The sequence below is a fragment of the Eucalyptus grandis genome, chromosome 4 (assembly GCF_016545825.1).
Source record: "Eucalyptus grandis isolate ANBG69807.140 chromosome 4, ASM1654582v1, whole genome shotgun sequence".
In the NCBI taxonomy this organism is placed as follows: Eukaryota; Viridiplantae; Streptophyta; class Magnoliopsida; order Myrtales; family Myrtaceae; genus Eucalyptus; species Eucalyptus grandis.
In genome coordinates this window covers 20,828,843-20,841,445 of record NC_052615.1, presented here as the reverse complement: position 1 = coordinate 20,841,445, position 12,603 = coordinate 20,828,843, and the positions used below count along the sequence as shown (strand labels likewise).

General features: G+C 41.7%; 1 pseudogene; it reads right to left on the bottom strand.

Moving 5' to 3' along the window:
* Positions 1 to 666: 666 nt before the first annotated feature.
* LOC120292554 lies at positions 667 to 7,584 on the bottom strand (annotated as a pseudogene).
* Between the last annotated feature and the right edge of the window lie 5,019 nt (positions 7,585 to 12,603).

Below are 12,603 nucleotides of genomic sequence, written 5' to 3'. Positions count from 1 at the left end.
GTCAAAACCCGTTTGTACACGGTGAGACCTTCCTCCAATCGAAACCCGTTTTTACACGGTGAGACTATCACATCCGGTCAAAACCCATCTGTACACAGTGAAACTTTTCTCCAGTCGAAACCCGTTCTTACAAGGTAAGACTATCATCCAGTCGAAACCCATTTATACACGGTGAGACCTTTCTTCCTGTCGAAACTCATTATCATACAATAAGATTCGCCCATCCCGGTCGAATGACGTCTTTTACAAAGTAGGCCATCCCTTCATATCTTTTTCCCACATGCAACCCTATTCGTCGACCTCCATGGGCAAAATTTAGGTGTCTCTCGTCTTTGAAAAGAATCTCTTCAAGTTCCCATTCAAAGAGGGGCAGTTGTTGACACCTAAATTTTGGAGATTTGTTTAAGGGTTTCTTAATTGCATTGAAAAATTGGGGATTGATTTCTAACCCCTCAACAAAAAAATTTCATTAAAATTGCATCGCATATAGACATTAGGAGAATTTGTGTCACTAGTCTTATAATCAATCAAAAGTTTTTATCAAAAAAATTAGTACAAGAAAATTTCGAAATTAAAAAAAATGAATGAAAAAGAGAGAGGGGCAATTAGGCCAAGTTCGGACAAGCCTTGAACAGGCCCATTCCTCCATTTCCTTTCCTCTTTACTTCATGCTAGGCCCGGCCCAGCCTTGGTTTTTCTTTTTCCCTTCAGCCCAGCCCACGCATGAGCTGGCTGTCTCCCTCCTGCAGTCGGTCTTCGCTGCAAGACCTACAAAGAAGAACAGAAACAGGGCAGCAACAGAGGGAGCAAGGGGATTGGTGGCAAGTGAGCGGCATGATCCGCGGGTCGGAGGGGCAGTCCGGCCGGCAAGCTGGTAGCCGCAGAGGCCATGCGCGCTTGCTGGCCGGGTATAAAACCGAAGAAGGCAACATCACAGAAAGTGGAGAAGGGGGGAATCGACACTACAAAAAAATCAAGACCAAAAAGGGAGAACACAGAGGGGAAATCGAGAGGAAAGGGAGGAGAATAGGCCGGGTAAGGAGCCGAGGAGTCTCAGACTTCCAGCTGCCGCCGGTGAACTACTGGCTGCCGCTGTAATCTTCAGAACCCAGCAGCACAGGGAGCGTCGAGACCGAGAAACCGCCAAGCCGAGAGCAAGCAAGAGAGGAACACCGAAGGGAGGAGAGACCGAACCCGAAGCAGGAGCTCGCGGAAGCAGTTCATCGGCGCCAGAGGTCCGTTTGCCCGCCGTCGTTCGTCGTAGCCCATCGCCGGACGAGGTAGGTCTCTTGAATCCCGTAGCCTCATTTCTGGAAAATGCTGGGCCAAAGCTCACGGCCGATCGGCTCGCGCGAGCTCCGGCCCTCGTCGCCTTGGTTGTTTGCTCCCGTGTTCCTTAGGTGTTGTACCCCAAGACCCCTGAAACGTATTCGGCGTTCGGTTAAGCCGAAATCCTTCGAATTCGGTAGTGCACACCAGGTGTTCGACAAAAGTCTTCAAAGAAAACCGAGGAGTAACTCGCGTTTTGACACCGGACCCATTCATTTTTCCCCCTTTGCTTGCTGAATCCTTGTTGCTTTGCCCTGATTTGTTGTATTTTCGGACGATTTGCGCGAGATTTGGCATGTATTTGAGTCGACGACTCGTTCCGTCAAAAATAAGGTAGTTGTTGCCGGAATAGGTAGCTGGCGAGGGTCGATGCCGGTCGAGAGGATGACGGTGGGCGGCAGTGGTCTGGCGACCTTCCTTAGGGCCGCCAGCACTCGCGGCGTTGTCGGCGTCGGACCGGCGGAGGAGCTGTAGAAGCTCCGGCGAATCGTGACTGCGGGAGGGGGGGGCTCGGAGAAGACGCCCAAAAGAAAAGTACAAAAGAAAATAAAAAAGAAGGAAAAAAGAAAAAAAAAGGAAAACACAAAAGGGCTGAAAATAGAAAATAGGAAATGGGCTTCGCTTAGGGCTGTACAAATGGGCTGATTCATCATTTGGGCCGAGCCCCTCTTTTAGGGAATAAGGGCTAATTTCAATTCGGGCCGGGCTTCTTTTTTAAAAAAAAAGAAAAAGAGGGGAAATAGGAAAATGTGGCTGGGCCTAGTTTCTTTTCGAAGCGGGCTGACCGGCCCGCATACCAGCTGGATCAAACCTGGTCCCGGTCGGAGACCGGACCCAAATCGTAGACTCAGGCTGAATCGGGTCGGGTCGACCGGACCCGACCCGATTCGTCCACTTTTTTAAATAATTTTAAAAAAATTAAATTTAAATTTAAAAAAATCGAATTTTTTTTTGAGAAAATTAAAAAAAAATCGAAATTTTTTTGAGAAAATTTTAAAATTTTTTAAAAAATTTATAATTAAAAAAATCAAAAAATTAAAAAATCAAAAAATTTCGAAAATTCAAAAAATGATAGAGTTTGGTTAGGAATTGCTAGGTGTTGTTGTTTTAAGTGTAATTCTGCATTTATTTTGATTACATCGCATGTTTAGATTGTATATGTTGTTATGTTTAATGGTATGTGTGTAGTCATATGGTATGATAATAGTATGTGTTTAGATTGCACCCGTATGATCACTTTGATATGTTTTGTGGATGAGTAAAATCAATCCAGCACTGCCTAACAAAAATCATTTCTTTTAAAATGAACAAGATAGGTACCGAAATGGCACTAATTGGTTAATTAGTGTAATCAAGTCCCCGATCCTAGACTCTCTGGTTGCGTAGGAAGTGAGGCACGCTCCCATGTCTCACTTGGTTTCTAGCCGACCCCAATAGGCTAGTGGCGACTCCTTTTGTGCAAAATTTCTTAAGAATATCCCAATGTCACGCGGGGTATGGGCTTGGGAGAGCTCACGCCTAATCATGGGCCTTAGGCCCGTCTTTTAGGCAATACCCCTAAACCTGTTCCCTCCCCCCGAGGGTAGGACGCGACAAAACCAAGCAACCCTCAAAATTCCTGTTCTCTCTAGTTGGCCATGTATTGCTTAAGCCTACTTTTTCTGCTTAGCTGCAGTATCCTTGAGCTTTTCCTTTTACTCTCCACTCCGGACGGAAAAAACAGCCACATCAGCCAAAATAATTGGAAGTAGGAAGAGCAGAAATGGTATCCAACGAGGCCTCACCTGATGCATATTCAAAATAATATCAGAACTTCCAATGAATCCGAGCTTGTTAATTTCTGGAGGAACGTGGGCCAATTGCTGCAAATGAGAGAACAGCTAAGAAAACATAATCCTACGCATTATTCTTATCTCCACAATAGAAAAATTCAGCATAAACCAGCCAACATAGGTTCATGTTTTAAGGTCCTCTATTCTACGAAAAACAAAACCATGACACAATGCCATACGCTTGTTCTCAAAATGTAGCTGAAAAAGCAGAAGTCCATGCCAATACCGGAGTGCCTTGATATGATGGATGGAATTTTAGGCAGAAACTTGAGGCTGAAGTATTGTCTAACAAGAAAGGAAAAACTTGAAAGAAGATTTTGTTGCATGCTATAGCTTTGAGGTAGTATATGAACTCTTAATCATCTTGGCATTGTTAAATATGTTATATCAAAGGCATTTCAAACATTTTCAGCATACAAGTAAAATGTGATAGGAAAAATCAGCCAAAATCAGGCACTGTCAAAAGGTAGGTGAGACTTGCCTGAAAGCTTCCACAGAACCTTTGCGCTCTGCATCTTCCAAAATATCTCTAGCACTTGTGAGGAATTTTTCTTTGAAAGGGCATTCTCATACCACTCCACACGTATCATGGCACTTTTCAGCTCTGCATCTTCCAAAAGGTTCCTAACACTAAAAGGAAGATCTGCAAGGGTGGAAAGAAGACTTCAACTAGCTCAATCAATCAAATCCCAAACACTAACATATCATGTAGGCATCACAATGTGTGAGAAGAAACAGATCAGAATGAGGAATCACCGACATTTTCTTCTATGCACATGATCCACTAGCACTTCGTGTGGATATGGACATTATTACCGTGTAAGACATCAAAAGAGGTGGATGATATTATATGTCCATATATGACAAAGCCTCATAATCAGCATATGACAAGATGTGATAGTCGGTCATACAGAAAGAGAAATTAATCACCCTTACACGTTGGAGAAGAAAAATAAATATAGCTGATTTGGATGGAAATATTTTCAGTTTTATGGCTTCTTGCCCACCAAAGCTCTTTCAATAAAGGAAATTTTGGGAAACTAAGCATTTGACAGAAGCTATCCGCCTGGCTTGCCTTGAGAATGCTCCTGCTGAGGCACGAGATGTGTGGGTACTATACAGGACAAAGACGTTTCGCCATAAATATTTACAGTTACCATTTCTTTATTAATATTGAATGTTGATGTTTGTAGTGATAAAGCATGCAAAAGGATGATCAGCATCAGTACTCTCACATTCCCAGTAGTAATCATGCTTGGAATTGCACATTCATGGTCTTCTCAAGTAGGTTAATATGGCATGTGAGTATATTCCTCCCGAAGTATTGTCCAGCAAAGTCAAGATCAGCTCATGCTAATTCTCGTGCTAATTAAAAACCAACCAGTCCAGTACTTTCCTCCCTAATGATATCGAACCAGATCTACAAATCCCAATTTCACGAAGTTCTAGTACAAACCTAGAACAAAAATCACACATTACGTTCAGCAGGCAAATTTGTCAAGACTACATCCCCATACTTTTTCATGGAAAGCAGCGCTAGGTAAGTCCACCAAAGACATGTTGAAAACGCTATAAAAGGCAAGAAAACTTAATGACAAGTTTCAATACTCTTGCAGCTAGAGAGCTGAACCCATGCTGCAGCAACTTAGGGAGCCCTTTCATGTATATCAACACAGGATTTTCCTTGACATCCTTAATCATAATAAGAACGAAGTTAAGCAAATGAAGGGAATAGATGAGCAAAGTCATTAGGATCGCAGAACATAACAAAAAACTAGATAACCATGTCATGTCATGTCATGTCATGTCATGGAGTGCCTACCTGTTCAACAAAATCCTTTAGAAAAATGGCAGAACACTGAAACTTACCCAAGGTTTGAAGTCATCATGCATGTCTGGGTCATTTAGTAAAGTAGTGAAGTATCTCATTCCTCTTAGACTTAACGATGTAGATACCTGCTAATAATAGTTGCAAAAGGGAAGTTAGCGCATTATTGCAAACACAAAGCTAACATAGAGACTAAGCTACCATCAGAAATATGGCTTGAGAGTTTGTGGGACTAAAAACACATGACCAATGAAAAATGGCTTTTATCTCACTTGAGCACTGCCTACACTATCCTTTGATAAGGATATTTGATAGTTTGTTTAAAAGTTGTTACATTGGCAATGACTATGAAAAGAAGCTAAAGTTTGAAATAGGAAGTCACTGCCATAACAGCCAGCGTTGCACTTCCATCAGTGGAGCATCACATAAGCACCACACTCGTGCTGGAGAAGAAACATAGGGTCCTTAAAAATAACCTACGTAATTCTAATGAAGACCTTCTGTGTTTCATCCCCCGTGGGCGTTTCTATGTCGGTTCTCTTGTTTGCCCAGCAAACCTAGCTTCTACTCAAGATCTTAGGGCACACCTCAAAAACCATCTTTTAACTTCAGAACTCAATCCTATGCACCTCCAGTCATTCAGTTATAACCGGTATAACTGCACCTTCTGCTAGTTCATACAGGAATGAAAGCTCACCATTCTATTAGAGCATCCTCCTGGGGACCCTATAATGCCCCTTGAGGAGTAGGTTCGATAAGGCTCTCACCATGATGCTTGCTGCAGTCCCGCTCAAGGTTATATGTTCTATGCACTAAAGCACCACACAACAGAATATCTATACAAAACAAAGATTGAGGGCAGAGTATTAGTTATAACTCATACAATGGAACAAAGATATGTAATAATATATACATCCGAACAAGTAGCTCCACCCAAGTGCGGATAGAGTTGTAAACAAGAGTCCACGGTCAACCCAAAGCTAATAGGAAGTTTGCATCTTGAAGTGGCTTCTCAAGCTCGCGTCATCAGAAAACCAATGCATTAATAAATCAGAATTTTGCAACTGAAAGCAAATTAACTTAAACTTACATCATCATCAATACCATATAAACCATGCAGCGGATGTAGCTAAGGATGAGCATGGTATGGACAGACCTGTTCCACATCAGGGCTGGAACCTGAAAACAATCCAGTGGGACGGTTCTAGAGAACCCGGAACAGAGAACCATACCAAACCCCTCTTCTTTTATGTGCAAAATCATTTTTCATTTTATACTAAAAATTCTCAATGCAAGAACCGAGGCAAAAGCACCACAGAAACAAAGATGAGTAAATCAGAAATTAATTCAAGTAATCCAGAATCTCTGGTCTCTCAATAGTAGAACCTCCACCCATTGCATTTGCAATAAGTCCCGGTCTCATTACGTTCATGAAGGACAAGGGGAAAAAAAACCAATTTCATAGGAAACAAGTGCAGGACTCAGCAGAACGTGCTTGGGAAAAGAAATTTTTTGAAGCTGGTGCCATCAAAATTTGTCTAAACTACCAAACCCCAGGCCGCCAACGTCCAACACAACCCCCACAAGCCCAACCAAAAAAAAAAAATCAGGGCCCAATCAAAGCGAGAATAGGGGCTGCAGCCCCGAATCGCATCAGCCACGCAACAATTGGATTGCTAAAAGGCCGATCCAGAATTAAAAAAGAAAAGAAAACAAGGCAATTTAAGAAAGGGTTGCGGAGAACCCAACAAGCATAGAAAAAAGGGTTGAGAGAAGAAAAAAAGAAAACAAAAAGGGAGGTCTCTGCTTCTCCCTCTCTTTCCTCTTAAATGTCTAAAAACACACACTTTTCTTTATTACTAAAAGGATGAAAAGAATATAAGTCGCGAACAACGATGAAGATGAATGCCCCCGTTCGACTCTCACCCGCCGTCCGCCGCTTCCAGATTCCGGCATGGCCAAAAGAGCGCCGTCCCTTTGGAAATATGACGTATTCTTTGAGCTTGGGCGGCAGAGAAACTCGCCCCTACTCCCCCGATTTGCTCTCCAAAAACCTGCTAGTTAGTTGCTGGAGTCCGCGTGTCCACAGACGAAGCCGCGCTCCCGGTCGGCGAGCAGATAGCGGGGCCCCGAGGTTCTCCACCGAGCCATCAGCCTTGTAGATGGTAAAGTTGCTATATGGAAGTCAATAGGTAAAAGTCACAGAGAAGCCTCTCCGTAGTGAAGAGGGTAAAGCTGTCTAATGTTCGACAACCCTATCCAGACCTACAACCAATTACACCAATTACTGGGACATTATTTTTGCCCATACCTTATGCTTCCTCCAACCAATTACTCCAGCATTCGTAATTAATAAATTCATCTCCCCCATCGAGTTGGCCCAAAAAGATGCACCGCCTCATCTAAATGAGGCGTCCTTGTAGGCGAAATCTGGTGCTTAGAAAGTACAAACCGAGCACAAAATGCATATTTTCAGTTGAAGAAAAAGGACAGACCTTCATGACAGATTATAAAGGCTTGAGAAGTAGAAGTTGGAGCCAGTGTATCCCATACAACCACATTCATGTTATTGGAGCTACATCCAGCTGCGGCCATTATTGGTCCGCTCGAACTGACATAGGGAATGTCCCTGCAGCCAAAATTAAACCCAATATGGCGTATATCTGGTGCCACGAGGAAGGTGGGCGGTGGATAAAATTCTCAAATTGATAATGAAAAGCCACGATATTGACCGGTGTGCATCTCATCAGCATTGAATGAACTCCGCTATGTACCATAAACTGGGATACCAACACTAAGAGAAGGAAGGTGCTGTCTCGGGACCCAAAATGACAAAACAGATCTTTGGCCGCAAAAAAGATCGTTAAAGTTTTCCGCAGCAATTCATTCTGTTCTTTGTTACTTTATATCACAAAGTCCCTTAGTGAAAAATCCTAATCTGAAGTATAGAGGAAAATCTTTTCATCAACCAGATAAGTAAAAAGACAGGCCGTGCATCGTTATTTGTATTCCTGATTTCCAGTACCACGTGCGGAAAATAATTAAACAAGATAGTGATTGCTCAACAAATCTAAAGAGGTTACTACATATGAGGCATGGCCTTTGAAGCAAAGAGATGATTCAATTGGATGGATGTTGCTCCTTCCTCCAACCTCCAGCAGCCATGAGCACATGCTCCCATCTGATGCAGCTCGAACTTGGGTTTCCCTAGTCTCGTTTTCCAACCATTACAAGCAGGAATGACATCATATGGCATGGAGCAAATCCGGTCCCACCTTCTTCAGTACATGTGGAGTTTTTGCTGCAGGAGCTATGAATATGATTCCTCGGATTCTAGTTGTTTCACTGCAAGGAGCAATTTTTAACATAATAGCTTGTTGAATATGTTCTGGCGCCAGTGGCTGTTGTTGACTCTAGAGTATTGCCAGTGTTGCAGGCATATGTTGGTAGATGCTTGAGTAATTACTTCATATCTGTGTACCTACCCTTTCACGCAGGAGAAAGCTCATATTGCATGTCAGAGTTCATGCTCGTGTGACAATTACTAGTATTAGGCATCACTACTGATGATCAATCAAATCAGAGCATTCGCTTTTGGCTCTGGTGAACATGGATAGTTTCAATTAGTTCCTGGTCTAGATCTAAGCTATGGTTTACTATTGCGATGAAATTTCTGCCTTCCGTGCATATTTCAATAGACACTGCTCTTTTAGAAAACTATGCAGCTGGACTGAGGATCACACAATGATATGAAGCTTCACCAGGGCATGAAAGCATACTTACCGATTTCCTTCCGCGGCATCCCATTCGACACGATATGAACAGGCACGATATACTCAAAATATAGAGATGGTAATTCTTCTTGCCGAAAGGACAGAAATTTGAAACGATTGATTTGTTCCTCAAGGCAGAAATGAATGAGCATGTCCCCAACTTTTAAGAAGATGCACTCTTCTGTCCTCCCTCCTTCCTTTTGACGGTCTGTGCTTTGTAGTCTGATCATTGTCATTGGCATAGGCACTATGTCGAAGCACCATAGGATTTAGATGAAAGGGAAAGAGCAGAGAAAAGGAAAGGAAACAGGCTTCTGCTTCTCTTTCATTCGCCCTGTCTTCAATTACTAGAAATCGTCTTAAAGACTATAATTCTCTCTCTTATAATCAATAATTTCAATTGGAAGCAAACACACATGACAGGTTTGTAGTACTCCTATATATCCGTTAAATAGCATTTTTTCCCCATAGATACAGTTGCAGAAGACGGAACCTTTGATGGGCGTTAGTTTCATCTTTTGATAGTAGCTGTCTGAATAGTACAATCCAATGTGGAAGATGGGTTATACATCAAAAGTCAATCCATAAGATGAAATGTACAATGAGTAAGGTCCATAAGAGTAGAAGATAAACGGCCCTTACATAAGAACATAAAGTGTCAAGGAGCTTCTGCGTTCGATTCGAATTTGTTTTGCCAAAAAGAAGAAGAGGAAAATCAACAGAGATATCATCCAAAAAAGAGTTGAGACAGGTTGGATGAAGTGGAGAAGGGAAAGCCATTATCGAATGCTAGCGAAGTCTTATGACCAAAAAGAGAGAGAGAGAGAGAGAGAGAGACTTATGGCACATATCGCGGGGCAAAAGAATATTGACACGCGCACAAAATTATTTGTAGATGATGGGCATAGCGGCACAAATAGTGACGGAAATGAAATTCTGATAAGCAACACCATTTAATGCGATCAGATTTGGCCCGCCACTAGAGGGATTTAAAACTCACGACATCAGCACCACACGTTTGGATTCCAGTCAACACAAAACAAAGTAAATGTAGGAAGGATGATTTTGTCTTTAATTTAGGATATAGGCCCCATTTGGATTAGTATTTGCAATGGACTTTGAATCTCTAAAATCCCTTAACCAAATGTAAATACGTTTGATTTATTTTTTGCTCAACTTTGGGGAAATACAATTGCATCTCCAAATGGCTTTAAAAGCCTTTAGCTCAAAATAGGTTTGGAGGTCTTTCGTGAAGTTGCATTCTCGAAATGCAAGTCTTGGCCCCTCGTTTATTGTTCATCTCCCACAAAGACCATCACACGGAAAAGTCGATTGAAGGTCAACGGTCACCGGCCAAGAGGTTGCACACCGGTGACCGCTGCTTGACCTCAAGCAATGCCACCTTGGTCATGCCACAGGTCTCGGGCAAGGCCGTTTGGCGGCTAAACTCCCAAAAAAATATGTAAAAACCTTTTTTTTCTTTTTTTTAATTTAGTAAAAGCCCTTCGCAGATGTAATATTTATTAAACGTCATTTAAACCAAAATTGTTTCTCAATACACTTTAAAATTACAATTATCAAATGCTATTTGCATTTCAAAAAACCCCTTCAACAAAGATAGTTGTATTTTCTCAAGGACATTTCCCCAAAACTGAATCAAACGGGGCCATATTTGACAAGTTCGGGTAATCAGGAGCTCACTGAGATGATGGTGAATTGCCGCAGATAGCATGGCAAATCAGTCTTCCCTACATTCTATAAGGTGAGTTATGTTGACGTGGGTTGCCATCGCCGTTAAATTTGGAGAGGATCTATATAAACATGCCATGCGGTACGGCCCAGAAGAAGTGCTAATATGGAGGGAAGCGTGCAGACTTCTGTCGTGAGGATTGGAGGATTGGACATCGCAGAGCTTTGCTGATGGGTGTGTTATGTAACCTATAATGGTATAATAGCACTCAAAACCCGTCAGATTTCGTCAATAGCTGAACTGGCACTTAAAAAGGATCTGAACCGTGTCCCTTATAAAGATGGGCAGTGGAGTCAAATTATGTTCTGTTTGTTGTTTTGGTGCGAAAGAAAGTTGCCTAATAGGGCATGAAAACATCCACTGCTCATTTGGGTGTGCACTTGGATGGAATGGAAGGAATCAAACTGCAACTCTAACTTTGGTTATTTTCAAGTGAATTGAAGATGATGTATATTAAACAGCTCCCCACTTTCATAAGCTCAGTATCTCCCAATTCTCTTTGAGCCAAGGCCTACCTACCATTCATAAGCATTCTCTGCATTCATCATGTGAGAGCCTTGGTGGTTTAAAGTTAATTAAGTCTTTCACAATATTTGCATGATAACTACATTTTATCACCATCAATTTGGTGCTACAGTTTATCCACACATTTTGGAAAAGAAAAGAAGAGAAATTAAATGGCAAGGGTTTACAGCCAAAATATTCAATCCAAATTGGCTTCTTGAGGTCAATCTTGTGGATGTCGGAATCAAAGTGTTTAATAGTGATTGTCCGCCCCTCACAAGTAAAGACATTGCTCATGAGATGCTATCGACCAGTGCAAAATATGTATTCAGATCATCTCTGAAAAATTTGACTCTTCATATTCTTGCCTCGAGCTAGCTCAAATTGTTGAATGCAAGGAGAAAAATGAGCAAAAGTATTGCCCATCTTCTATAAAGTGGAGCCCGCAACAGCAACCCATATTCTCAACATAAGGATCTTGAGCACAAAAGCATTGAATCGACACCATTTAGACTAAAAAAAATAGAATTGATATCATTAAAAGGTTTGCGACTAAATTTAGGATTTTTTTTTTATACTTTTCCCTATCTTTTGTGTGGGTTTTAAAGGTGATCATTGGTTAAATGATACCCTCTTAGACCCAATTGTTAGGCCCATGGATATCGCAAACTCCTTTCATATTTGCAGCGGCCAACGAAATTTAACTTGATGTACAATTCCGAAGCAATGGGCATGAAGATAAAACTGGATGGTTTGGACAAGACATTGAATTTGAAAGCTTAATCAACTCAAGGTTCATCATATGTTCGCGTAGACTCAATCCTTTTACTTAATTTAAATCTTACCACAAATATTCTTTAATTTTTTTTAGCCAAAACACCCAAAATTTTCATTACATTTGACACGTGAATTCAAATTTTTTTTTTTCAATACTTTCCAAAATTCAGATAGTATTTTATATCTTGAAGGAATTCCAAATAAATGGTTCAGGGTTATTTTCGGGTGAGAGTCCTTTGCCCCGTGCTGCACTTCCTCAGCTGTATTTGCTCTGAATTATGCTTCGAAGTTTTCCGAACATGATCCCTTCGAGGAAGTTTACAAATCTCTTTTTTCAAACCGTGGTGCTTCCGGATACTTTCCAAGATCTATCAATGACTTACTGCACAAATCCGAATTGACTGGGAGTCCAAATGTACTCACAAGTCAAGATCACATTCATTTGCCATCGCAACTCATCAGAAATTCTATCATCATCATCATTATAAGTAACTTATCATTGAACCGCAAAGCCAGCAACCATCTAGACGTATGCAGGTCTCTATGTCCTTGATCAGCTGAGACCCAGATTAAGTGCGACTGACCGTGCAATTTAGCTCTAGCCTTATGCTATGTCGGAGAACGGGACAGGCGTGGTGTAAGGAACTCTCTGCCCTTCACGCCACAACTCGCCTGTTTCGCGAGGCTCTCGAGCACAAATGCAATGAACTAACGCAAGAAATTCTAAAGGTGTAGGAAAGTGACGGAATGAGAAGAGTATAGACAGTTCCTAGCTTTGGATCACTTATTTGCTAGGGTGCTGATTTTAGT